This window comes from Pelophylax lessonae (genome assembly GCF_965119305.1).
Source record: "Pelophylax lessonae genome assembly, chromosome: 11".
Lineage (NCBI taxonomy): Eukaryota > Metazoa > Chordata > Amphibia > Anura > Ranidae > Pelophylax > Pelophylax lessonae.
In genome coordinates, this window is record NC_138778.1 from 155,521,255 (window position 1) to 155,534,193 (window position 12,939).

At 44.1% G+C, this 12,939-nt stretch overlaps 1 long non-coding RNA gene across 1 annotated transcript; it reads right to left on the reverse strand.

The window, feature by feature from the left end:
• Positions 1–7,256: 7,256 nt before the first annotated feature.
• LOC309567066 lies at positions 7,257–12,111 on the reverse strand. Its single transcript, XR_014225917.1, has 2 exons — positions 11,999–12,111; positions 7,257–7,580 (listed from the first exon to the last, which is right to left on the reverse strand). It is a non-coding gene; the product is annotated as an uncharacterized lncRNA (long non-coding RNA).
• Positions 12,112–12,939: the final 828 nt, after the last annotated feature.

Below are 12,939 nucleotides of genomic sequence, written 5' to 3' on the forward strand. Positions count from 1 at the left end.
TTCCTAGCACAACTCGCTAGTTTATATGAAGACCCCAATAAGCAGAGTACCGCTGATACCCAGTTACGGGACTTGAAACAAGGAAGGAGACCCGTTGAAGATTTCGTGGCAAATTTTAAAAGATGGTCCCCTGATTCAGGGTGGAACGACACATCTTTGAGAACGCAGTTTAGACTCGGCCTATCTGAGGCCGTTAAAGACGAGCTCGCCCGAGCGGATTTACCTGGCACTCTGGAGGGACTGATACAGACCAGTATCAATATTGACAGACGACTACGAGAAAGAAAGGCTGAGAAGATGGGCTCACCATTTTCCAGTCCTTCTCGGATGTTGCCTGCTGACCCTACTCCTATGGAGGTAGGAATGATACGCCCACCTCTGACCCTTTCTGAACGTGCCAGAAGGAAGACCGAACATCTCTGCATGTACTGCGCATCCCCGAATCATTTGATAAGCGGCTGTCCCCTTGTCCGCAGAAAAGAGGGTGAGTGTTCAAATGTCTTGCTAGGCGGACTCACAACTTCCTTTTCTAATCCTTATCTTTTTGTTCATTTAACATTGCAGTGGGACCAAACTAGGATCACCACCAAGGCTATGATCGACACAGCATCTTGTGGAAACTACATTGACATTTGTTTTGTCTCCCTTAATAAAATACCTATTGTTTCAAAACCCAAACCTGTCTCCGTTAGTTTTATTAACGGTACCCCCCTATCCTCTGGTCCTATCACCAGTCAGACACAGGCACTCCTTGTAACTGCTGACGAGTCTCATGTGGAGACCACCACCTTTGATGTGTTAACATCACCACATTTCCCAATCATTTTGGGACTTCCCTGGTTACACATACATCAACCAATCATCGATTGGAAAACAAGAACGCTAGCGTTCTCTTCTCACTATTGTGAAACGACGTGTAATCTCCCCACATATGATAGGATCCTGTCTGTAGTGCCGGATGACATTATACCCAAGTGTTATCAGGACTTATCGGAGGTTTTCCTTGAAAAAAACGCTCAAATGCTACCTCCTCATAGGGACTATGATTGTTGTATCGATCTACTCCCTAATAGCAAGTTGCCCTTCGGACATGTTTATCCTCTCTCACAGGATGAACTCTCTCATCTTAAGGAGTATCTGGATGAGAACTTGGCAAAAGGATTCATCCGACCTTCTACTTCCTCCACTGCTGCTGGACTCTTCTTTGTCCGCAATAAGGATTCTAGCCTTAGGCCTATCATTGATTTCAGACAATTAAATGCCATTACAATAAAGGATCGTTATCCTTTACCTCTTATTCCTGAACTTATCGAACAGGTGCGTGGAGCTTCTCTCTTTTCAAAATTTGACCTAAAAGGGGCATACAATTTAATTTGAATCCGTAAAGGGGATGAATGGAAGACGGCATTCAGAACCAGATACGGACTGTTTGAGTACCTTGTAATGCCATTTGGGCTATGTAATGCTCCCGCAGCCTTCCAACGGTTTATAAATGAGATATTCAGAGACTTGCTTGACGTTTGTGTTGTAGTATATTTGGACGATATACTTATCTATTCTCATTCCTTACCTGAGCACATAAAACATGTGAGACTTGTGTTGTCAAGACTACTTGCACATAACTTATATGTTAAATCAAAAAAATGTTTGTTTCATAAAGAGGAAGTACTATTCCTAGGATATATTATATCAAAAAATGGAATCAAGATGGACATGAGCAAAATATCCTGCATTCTAGATTGGCCTGTGCCAACCACTCGCAAAGCATTGCAAAGGTTCCTAGGATTCTCTAACTACTATACGAAATTCATTAAGAACTTCTCTGCGATTGTGAAACCTCTCACACAACTCACAAGCACGAAGAAACCATTTAATTGGTCAAAAGAAGCAGATGGAGCATTCTGTCTGCTGAAATCAAGCTTCACTACTGCCCCAATACTATGCCATCCAGACCCATCCCTTCAATACATCTTGGAGGTAGATGCGTCAAATATGGCAGTAGGAGCAGTTCTCTCACAACGACCAACAAACACCTCACCTCTTCACCCAGTTGCTTTCTTCTCAAAGTCATTAAGCAGCCCCGAGGTGAACTACCCAGTAGGAGAGAAGGAGTTATTAGCCATAAAACTGGCATTAGAGAATTGGCGACATCTACTTGAGGGCACTCAATTGCCAATCCTGATATATACTGATCACAAAAACCTTCAATACCTTCAGACTAATAGAACTCTTTCCCACCGACAGGTTCGGTGGTCGTTATTCTTTCTGAGGTTTAATTTTTAGTGACTTATACGCCCGCAGACAAAAATAAAAAAGCGGATGCACTTTCACGACTAGCCGAGAAAGATTCTACCGAGGTTCCCTCAGTTCCTATAATACCACTTGAACGTATTATCGGTGTCATTCGCTCCCTGAAGGAAGAGATTTTGCACAGCATAGGACTGGACTCACCTCCACCACAACTAACTACTGACGCAGAAGGCTTCCTCTATTACAACGATAAATTATACATACCCCCTACTATGCGAACCAAGATCTTGGAATTGTCGCATGACGTACCTATGGCAGGACATATGGGTATGACTAAAACTTTAAATCTACTTACTAGGCAGTTTTGGTGGCCAGACATGAAGACAACCGTAAAAAAGTTTGTTTCATCTTGTGATATCTGTGCAAGGTCTAAAATCGACAACACGAAACCATCAGGGTTACTTTGTAGTTTACCGATACCCCAGGTTCCGTGGGAAGTGGTATCCTTAGACTTCATAGTGGAACTACCACCTTCCAAAGGATTCAACACCATCTTGGTATCAGTGGACCATCTGACCAAGATGGCACATTTTACTCCTATCCGAAGACTACCTTCGTCCAAACAAACAGCGGAATTACTTGTGAAACATGTCTTTAAGTTACATGGTATTCCAAAAACACTGCTGTCTGACCGTGGTTCACAATTCATCTCAAAGTTTTGGCTAGCTCTATGTCAGATACTACGAATAGAGCGTAAACTTACTTCTCCATACCACCCTCAGACCAACGGACAGACAGAGAGAGTTAACCAGTGCATTGAACAGTATCTGCGTTGCTATAATTCGTATCTACAGGACGATTGGGCAGATCTCCTCCCGCTGGCGGAATTCGCCTATAACAACGCGACTCATAGCACTACTAAACAAAGTCCATTTTACCTAAATTACGGGTTTCATCCCACACTCCTTCCACCACGTATCTTGCCATCAAGTAATCCAGTGGCATCTGATTATCTTGCCCAGATAAAGGATTCTCTGGGATTACTCAACAATACCATATCACATGCTCATAGCCAACAAAAGAGGTACTACGACCTCCGTAGGAAACCCTCTCCCCAATATGCCATTGGGGATCTTGTTTGGCTTTCTACAAAAAATCTGAGATTAAAAATCCCTAGTAAAAAACTTGGACCTCTATTTCTGGGACCTTTCCCAATAGAGAAGCTTATTGGAAAAGCTGCAGTACAACTCACATTACCAGCAGACCTCAAGATACATCCTATCTTCCATGTGTCTCTACTGAAGCCCCATGTTCCTAACCAAGGAATAAGGCCTACTATCTCACCTCCACCTCCTGTACAAGTGGAAGGTGGAGAAGAATTTGAGATAAAAGAAATTTTGGATTCCCATTTCAATAGAAGAAGACTCCAGTATCTTGTACGATGGAAGAACTATGGGCCCCAAGATGACACCTGGCTGGATACCTCCGATATACATGCCCCTAGACTGATTCGCAATTTCCACTCGAAATATCCAGAAAAACCAGTTCTAGAGGCCTTCCGGAGCCGGCCTTAAGGGGGGGGGGGTACTGTAATGTTCTGGTACCTCTGGTACCCTTGTTCCATATTTCTCCTTTGCTAATTGCGTCCCATCTTGTGTAGCAAGAGACGCATATACCTTTAAGACCGGATGACATCATTGCCGAGCGCCGCTATGAGCGGCTATTTTAATCGCCGGCTTTCTCTCACTCATCGCTCGTTCAAACCACATGTTCACCGCACCTTCTCCTGTGAAGTCGGAGCTGCTGACATTTCCTTTGCTGAACTGACGCCGGAACCTCGCCGCTGATCCGTATCTCGCTACGGGATCACCTCTCTATCTATGGACATTGTTACTACTAACCTATCTAAGTGATAAGTACCCCACAGGGGATTCCTTACTAACCAATCTCCTACTGTCATCTACTGCAATTACCAGGACTATCTATCTATCTATTCCATACCATCTGCATAGACTGTTAGTTCTTGGGACTACCTTCAACTATCCTTGCACTAGGTTACTCTGTCTAAGTATACTCCATCTGTGTCCTCTTACCATCTGCACTATACTAGACATCAGAACCTATCTGCTTTACTATCACCTGCAACTCTCCTAATATTACTCCTAGTAATCACCATACAACCTGTCTCTCATCTATACATTCTCATATGTTCTATCCCTCCACTAAAACATCTGATTGAGTATATGTATATTGCATAACAGGCTGTACACTGTGATGAAGTCCTGAGAGTTGGATAGGTTTATTCAACAGTATCTCTACAAGGTTACTGAGTGTGATAATTCTGCAGCTGAAAATCCATCCATTAACAAAAACGCATGAACGTTACACATTGGGGGCAATGTGTAGCTGGCACTATGCGATCATTGGGGGCAATGTGTGGCTGGCACTCTGCAATCATTGGGGGCAATGTGTGGCTGGCACTCTGCAATCATTGGGGGCAATGTGTGGCTGGCACTCTGCAATCATTGGGGGCAATGTGTGGCTGGCACTCTGCAATCATTGGGGGCAATGTGTGGCTGGCACTCTGCAATCATTGGGGGCAATGTGTGGCTGGCACTCTGCAATCATTGGGGGCAATGTGTGGCTGGCACTCTGCGATCATTGGGGGCAATGTTGTGGCTGGCACTCTGCAATCATTGGGGGCAATGTGTGGCTGGCACTCTGCAATCATTGGGGGCAATGTGTGGCTGGCACTCTGCAATCATTGGGGGCAATGCTGTGGCTGGCACTCTGCAATCATTGGGGGCAATGCTGTGGCTGGCACTCTGCAATCATTGGGGGCAATGCTGTGGCTGGCACTCTGCAATCATTGAGGGCAATGCTGTGGCTGGCACTCTGCAATCATTGAGGGCAATGCTGTGGCTGGCACTCTGCAATCATTGAGGGCAATGCTGTGGCTGGCACTCTGCAATCATTGAGGGCAATGCTGTGGCTGGCACTCTGCAATCATTGGGGGGCAATGCTGTGGCTGGCACTCTGCAATCATTGGGGGCAATGCTGTGGCTGGCACTCTGCAATCATTGGGGGCAATGCTGTGGCTGGCACTCTGCAATCATTGGGGGCAATGCTGTGGCTGGCACTCTGCAATTATTGGGGGCAATGCTGTGGCTGGCACTCTGCAATCATTGGGGGCAATGCTGTGGCCGGCACTCTGCAATGATTGGGGGCAATGCTGTGGCCGGCACTATGCAATGATTGGGGGCAATGCTGTGGCCAGCACTCTGCAATGATTGGGGGCAATGCTGTGGAACTCTGCAATGATTGGGGGCAATGCTGTGGAACTCTGCAATGTTTGGGGGCAATGCTGTGGCTGGCACTCTGCAATGATTGGGGGCAATGCTGTGGCACTCTGCAATGATTGGGGGCAATGCTGTGGTCACTGTGCATTGAAAGGGGGCACGCTGGTCACTGTGCATTGAAAGGGGGCACGCTGTCACTGTGGTTTGAAAGGGGGCACGCTAGTCATTCTGCTGGGAAAGTCGGAACTGGTTACTAAAATTTTTGAATCCCACCACTGGGTTATACAGTCTTTTGTCAGTGTAGGGAGAGGTTTGCTGTGTGCAGCAGGGACAGACTGTCAGTGACACAGATCACTCGGTTATAGGTCCACAAAAGTCCTTTTAAGGACTGGTATTTGGTATGGGTGTACTATCTATATTCTCTCTTTCGTCAGTGTAGGGAGAGGTTTGCTGTGTGGAGCAGGGACAGACTGTCAGTGCCGGTTCACACTGATGCGATGCGGGAACACTGCGAATATATCTGCGTGTTCCCGCATCGCATCCGCAGCACAGGCAGTTCACACTGCCATATGCGATACGCTGGGGGTGTCAATTCAAGGTTAACTACACCCCCAGCTCAGATCGCATTTTACATAACCCCCCGAGATGAATGATCATTAGGTGTCAGCAAAAATCCTCTCCACCCAAAAAATTGGGCACTAATCTGCATGGTTACCCTCTAAGAATCCTCCTAGGAAAATTCGCCCCCTTGCAGAAGTCCCCCCTCCCAGCACAAATCTCTGCCTCCTCAATCCCCCCCCCCCCAGCACAAATGCCCCCCTCAAAAAAAAAATCACCCCTCCTAGCATAAATAATCCACCCCTCATATTTCCCCTCTGATTACACATTTTCTCCCCCTACTCCAAATCCCCCTCCTAGCACAAATCTTCTCCCCCCATATTTCCCCTCTGAGCAAAAATCCTCTACCCCTACTCCAAACCCCCCTTCCTGGCACAACTACCCCCCCCCCCCATCCCTCTTCCTAGAACAACCCCAAGCACAACTCTCCTCCCCAAAAAAAAAAAAAAAATCTCCTCCTCCCCCCTCTACCATTTAACCTCTTCAAGCAAAAACCATGCAAATTGACCCTACTAGTACAAATCCTCTTCTCCCAATGCAAATCCTTCTGAATAACCACTCCCAGCACACCCCCCCCCCTCCAAATTTCACCTCCTAGAACAATGCTTACCCCTGCTGCCCCCCTAATTCCTCCCTCAGTCTCCTTGGGGTGCCCCCCCACCCCACAAAATATCACAGTGCCCAGGGCAGCTGTCCCTCCTGACCACCTCTTTTCCTGGCCCTGGTCATGCTCTCCAGCCATGGATCCACCCTGAGGTAAATGCTAGCCTTCTCCCTGCTTGAGGTGAGTCCGATCCTCTACCCCAGTGGTTCTCAACTCCTGCTCTCAGGTCCCACTAACAGGCCAAGATAACTGAAACAGGTGATCATTTGCTGCTCAGCGATTGCAGTATTCCTGCATCTCCCCAAGGTAATACCTAAAATCTGGCCTGTTAGTGGGTCCTGAGGATAGGAGTTGAGAACCACTGCTCTACCCCATGTAGAAGTGGTGCTACACATTGAAAGAGGTTCTCTTATCCACTCTATAGAAAAAAAAAATGTTTCGATCTTTGCAACATAATTTTAGATAGCAGACAAACAGGGAGTCCCATGTTCAGTACTTTTTATATACATAGGGCATTTTTACACTCAATCCTTTGAGTCTTCATAGTAAGCTTCACCATAGAAAACCAAACAATGAATATCCTACAATAAGTCTTTAGAGCACAGGGTTCCTCAGTACCAGTTTGTACATGTGATCATGAATCTCATATCATCCACTTTCTTTCCCCCAATCTGTACTTGGGGTGCACTGTCCTCAGTCTTTGGAGGGACTTGGCAGACCTCTTTTTCCTTAGTTGCAACTTTAGATCCGTGATCGGCAGCAGGTAGGATGCTTTCTCCTTGCTGTTTATCTTTATTTTTTTCCATTATCTGTTGATAGAAATATATACGATGTACAATCAGTTGCATGTTACACATACAAATTATCACAAGCAGTGCTGACATCTATTGCATCACTCTCATTTTTCTGGTTGTATATTGTCACCTAAAGGGTCACTACACAAAAAAAAAAAAAGAATACAGCATATACAATTGCTACACAAACCATATAGTTTTTATTATTAAAAAGTACCTTTCCTTTTCTATCTGCAGTGCTGTAATTTTCTGAAAAATGTAATGCAAAATGGCCACCTGGAGACAATCTGTACGCTGCTAGTGTATAGAACGCCTCCAAAATGGTAATTTCCTGCTAGTGTGATTGGCTGACATTATCAAAAAGTAAACATTGGTAAAATCATACTCCAAAAGTCATTGACAACATTATTGTAACCATAGCTCCCAACCTTCCCTGATTTGGAACAATGTCCCTCTGTCCCTCTATCCTCCATTTGCCCCCCATTTTGATCTGATCTATAAATTTGTATATAAAATGCATTATTTATCTTTCAAAAACTGTTTCCCAGTGCTAAACTTTTCATCCATTCTCTAAATTGCTGCATTTATAAATGTCAAAAGCCAGTGTAAGGGAATAGTAGTGGGAAAAAAAGCACTTGTGGGTTTAAAGTGATGGTAAGCTGCAGTTGAGGGGGAAAAAAAAGAAACCCCCTGCAAGGCAATGTCATAATATGCTAGCATGCATCTCCCCCCCCCCCCCCAGCCCCAAAGCACCTACCCCCCCCCCCCCCATGTTGAGGGCATTTGGCCTGGTATGGTCCAGGAGGGGGGAGGGGTGCTTGCTACATGCTCGGATCAGGGTCTGGTATGGTCGTTTTTTTCTTTGGCATGGGGTTTCCCCTTAAAATCCATACATCCTTCGGTCTGGTATGGTCTAGGAGGGGAACCTCACGCCTTTTATTTATTTTTTTTTCCATTTAGACGCGAGGTTCCCTTTCAAGATCTATACCAAATTCAAAGGGCCTGGTATTGATCTGGGGTTCCAAGGCTGTTTTTTTTTTTTTAAATTTGGCATGGGTTACCCTTCAAGATCCTCAGAGCACAAGTCACATGCCACAAGTTGGATCAGATCCAACTTGGATGCGACTTCCATTTAAATTAATGGACTGAAAGTCAGATCAGTTAAGACGGCTCTCATAGGGAACCATTGGTTGACATGTGAAAAAAAAAAAAAAAACGCCTTATGCGGCTCAAAGCTGTATACAGCATTAAGCCATGTTTAGCCACTTTAGGCGTTTTTACAGCTGTAACGCCGGTCTTCAGAATGTGCTGGCCCTGGGTTTTCTTTGCAGCTTGAAAATACCTATGCTACTTACAGCTCCTAAAAGCTTGTGTGTGCTTGGACACAGAATTACATGGAGAGGCGATTTTAAAGGGTAACTCCACTTTTGTGGGGAAAAAAATAGCAAATAAAGAAAAAACAATATAGCGTATACAATTGTGATACAAATCATATTGTAATTGAATGTTATCGAAAACTTCCTTTCCCGTTTTAATCTGCAGCTGTTGTCATTTTCTGAAAATGCAATGCAAATGGCTACCTGGAGCTGTTCTGTACACAGAATGTGTACTGACCACACCCCAGAAACATCATTTCCTGCTTGTGTGATTGGCTCATCAATTTTCCCAGAAGTCTGCACTAAGATATAAGTCAAATTTCTGGCATCCCCTGCAACAAAAATGTCATTTTTTGGTGAGATACTCCCAATAGGAACACATCTAAAGGGATGCAGGCCCAGCAGCTTTCCTCATTAGATCCCTGCAGCTGTCACAGCTGATAGATAATTATAAAACCGCTCCCATTTGACCCACTCAGCACAGAGGAACAAACAATGATTTCTTCAGAATAACAAAAAGTAGGAATCTGCAACACAGTTTGTTAAAATCCCTGCAATGTACATAGATCACCCAGAGGGGAATGTTTTGTTCTCAACAAAAGTGGAGTTACGCTTTAGGCTGCAAACAAAAAAAAAAGCCTTACGCTGGTAAAAGCAGCTGTAAAAACACCCTGTGTGCATGAAGGCTAAAGGTTATTCTATAATTCACACGAAGCGTTAACCACTTTACTGCTACTGCGGCACAGTGGCTCGTTATCGTCTGGCGATGTAGACCTATGCCACCAGACATTCCCCTCTCTCGGCGGCCCGCGCGCGCCACCGGAGGCTCGCTCCCGCTGTTTTCAGTCACAGCGGGAGTTGGGCCATGGGAGGAGCGGCGGGGATCGAGTGTGGAGATCCGCCTGCTTGTGTAAACAGAGCGGGCGGATCTCCTAAGTGACAGGCAGGGTCAGATTGTAGGATTCAGCATAGCTGAACCTGCGATCTGTCCCTGTGTCACTCAGTCACCTCCCCCCACACACGTCAGTAAGCACCAGGCATACATTAACCCTGTGATCACCAATAAAAGTTAACCCCTTCCCTGCCAGTGTAATTTTTACAGTATATATACATTTATAGCACTGATTACTGTAGTAATGTCACTGGTACCCCCAAAAGTGTCAAAAATGTCAGTCAAGGGTCCGATCTGTCTGCCGCAATGTCGCAGTCCCGCAAAAAAAAAAAAGAAAAAAAAAAAAAATCGCAGATCGCCGCCATTACTAGTTAAAAAAAAAACAATAAAAATGACATAAATTTCCCATAGTTAGTAACTGCGATAACTTTTGCGCAAACCAATCAAAATACGCTTATTGCGATTTTTTTTTACCAAAAATATGTAGCAGAAAACAAATTGGCCTAAAATTTTAAAAAATTTTGATTTTTACATTTGGGGGGGGGGGGGGGGGGATTTCATATAAAAAAAATGTAAAAAATATTGTTATTTTTTCAAAATTGTCGCTCTTTTTTTGTTTATAGCGCAAAAAGTAAAAATCGAACAGGTGATCAAATACCACCAAAAGAAAGCTCTATTTGTGGGGAAAAAAGGACATCAATTTCATTTTGGTACAGCGTCGCACAGCCGCGCAATTGTCCGTTAAAATAACGCAGTGCCGAATAGCAAAATATGGCCTGGTCAGGAAGGGGGTAAAATCTTCCGGTCTTAAAGCGGTTAAAAATACGCTCATTGAGAGTTTTTTTGTCAAAGACATATAGCTAAATACATTTTGGCCTAAATATATGACAAAAATTGAATATATTGGATATTTGTTAACTGTCAAAGTAGAAAAATATTGTTATTTTTTCAAAATTGTCGCTTTTTTATTAATATCGCAAAAAATAAAAATCGCACAGGTGATCAAATATCACCAAAAGAAAGCTCTGTTTTTGGGGAAAAAAGGACGTAAATTTCGTTTGGGTACGGCGTTGCATGACCGCGCAATTGTCAGTTAAATTCTTACAGTGCCGAATCGCAAAAAGTGGCCCAGACGTAAGACAGCAAAATCCTCCGGTGGTAAAGTGGTTAATATACAAAAAATATATAAATGCAAGGATATCTATATTTTCTGCTCAGCATTAAAATGCAGTACATATATCACTTTAAACAGGATATTGAGTAATAAAATGAAACATAATAGCTAGTAAATAGAGTTAACTTCATGTGCCATCTCATGGACAAAAAGAGAATTACAACAACAAAAACAGAAAAGAAAGGGATTCAAATGTATAGCACTGCGAAATGCGGTTCACAATTCAATTTGTAGGCCTCATTCACACAGGCATAGGAGTATTTTCTACATGGACAGCAGGTTTTTGGGAGAACTAGCAGAAGATCCTGCAAAAAATACGTACTTCACAAATAAACACGTTTAATTGCTACAATTCTTTGAAGGTTTCACATGTGTATGTGAATGTGTTTAGACATATCCATTCATAAAATCTGCAGATACAAATGGCCTCAGGCTCAGCGGTCTTACTTTTCTTGTACGTTACTGAACGCAGCGCACAATTGTAGAGGCAAATGTGTGTAAGGCTGGCCATACACTATACAATATTCTTGTTCAACTTTCCCTTAGATTTACCAAAACCATATAATATGAGGTCAAACCTAAACACTTTCAATTTGTATGCAATCAGGCAGGCCCTTGCACTACATAGTTGAAGGTAAATCTAAAGGAAATTGAATAGGAAAATTGTATAGTATATGGCCAGCCTAAGACTCCATTGATTCCTATAATGCAGAGTTTAGATGTGCGCAAAACTACAAAATACATTGAATGCAGCATTTTATACACCAATGTGAATAAACCCCGATTCCTATAATGCTGTGTTTAGATGCATATAAAACTATACCCTGTAAAACTGTGTGCTCTATATTCCCGTGTGAATGAGCCCCTATACAGTGCAATCAGTCCAAGGTTTAAGTACAGGGATTTGCTTGTACTTCTTCCCCATGCAAGTCAGAGTGAATGCAAAACCTACTAAAAACCATTACTAGAGCATTTAAAATGTATGACAAACCGTTCGTCATTTGGATTGTTCAGGAAGGGCATGAATCAAGTGCAATGTCTCGTCCTTCCTCTAATCATGCTGTACGGCCTTGTTTATTCATGTCACTCACCAGCACGCCCAGCGTAGACCGTGTATTCAACTCCTTTCCTCTTCCTGCTTCCCTTTACTGTCATGGAAGTGACACCTAAAGGCCCCGCACAGAACAACAACATTTACTGAGCCACGAGTGCTGAACAGGCCTGGATTTTAGCTCTACAATATATTGTTCCTTTATTTTCTATTATGAATAATGCAGCAAGGAAGAGGCTGCCCTTACCACAGCAGGAGATAATCGAAAAATAATACACACTCACCGGCCACTTTATTAGGTACACCTGTTCAATTGCTTGGTAACACAAATTTCTAATCGGCAAATCACATGGCGGTAACTCAATGCATTTAGGCCCCTTTCACACTAGCGGACCATTCAGATCCGCCTGTTAGTTTTTTTGGCGGATCTGAACGGATGCCCCATGCATCTCTATGGGGCATCGGAAGTCAGGGGAGACATGTCCGCTGACATCCGATCCGGTCTGGTCCGTCAAATCTGGACGGATGGAAACCCTATTTTCCATCTGTCCAGCGGATCGGATCAGATCGGATCGGATGAGAACGGACAGGCGGTCCTTTGTCATCCGATTCCCCCGTAGAAAACAGCGAGACCTGACAGCTGTGTCTACGCACACAGCGCGGAGACAGAGCTGCCATGCCCCTGCTCAGCAGGGATCGGCGGATCGATCCCCCGCTGAGAAAAACGGAGTCCGCCGACAGACTTTACATTGTGAAAGGGGCCCTAGGCATCTAGATGTGGTGAAGACAACTTTGCTGAAGTTCAACCGAGCATCAGAATGGGGAAGAAAGGAGATGTAAGTGACTTTGAACGTGGCATGGTTGTTGGTGCCAGAGGGGCT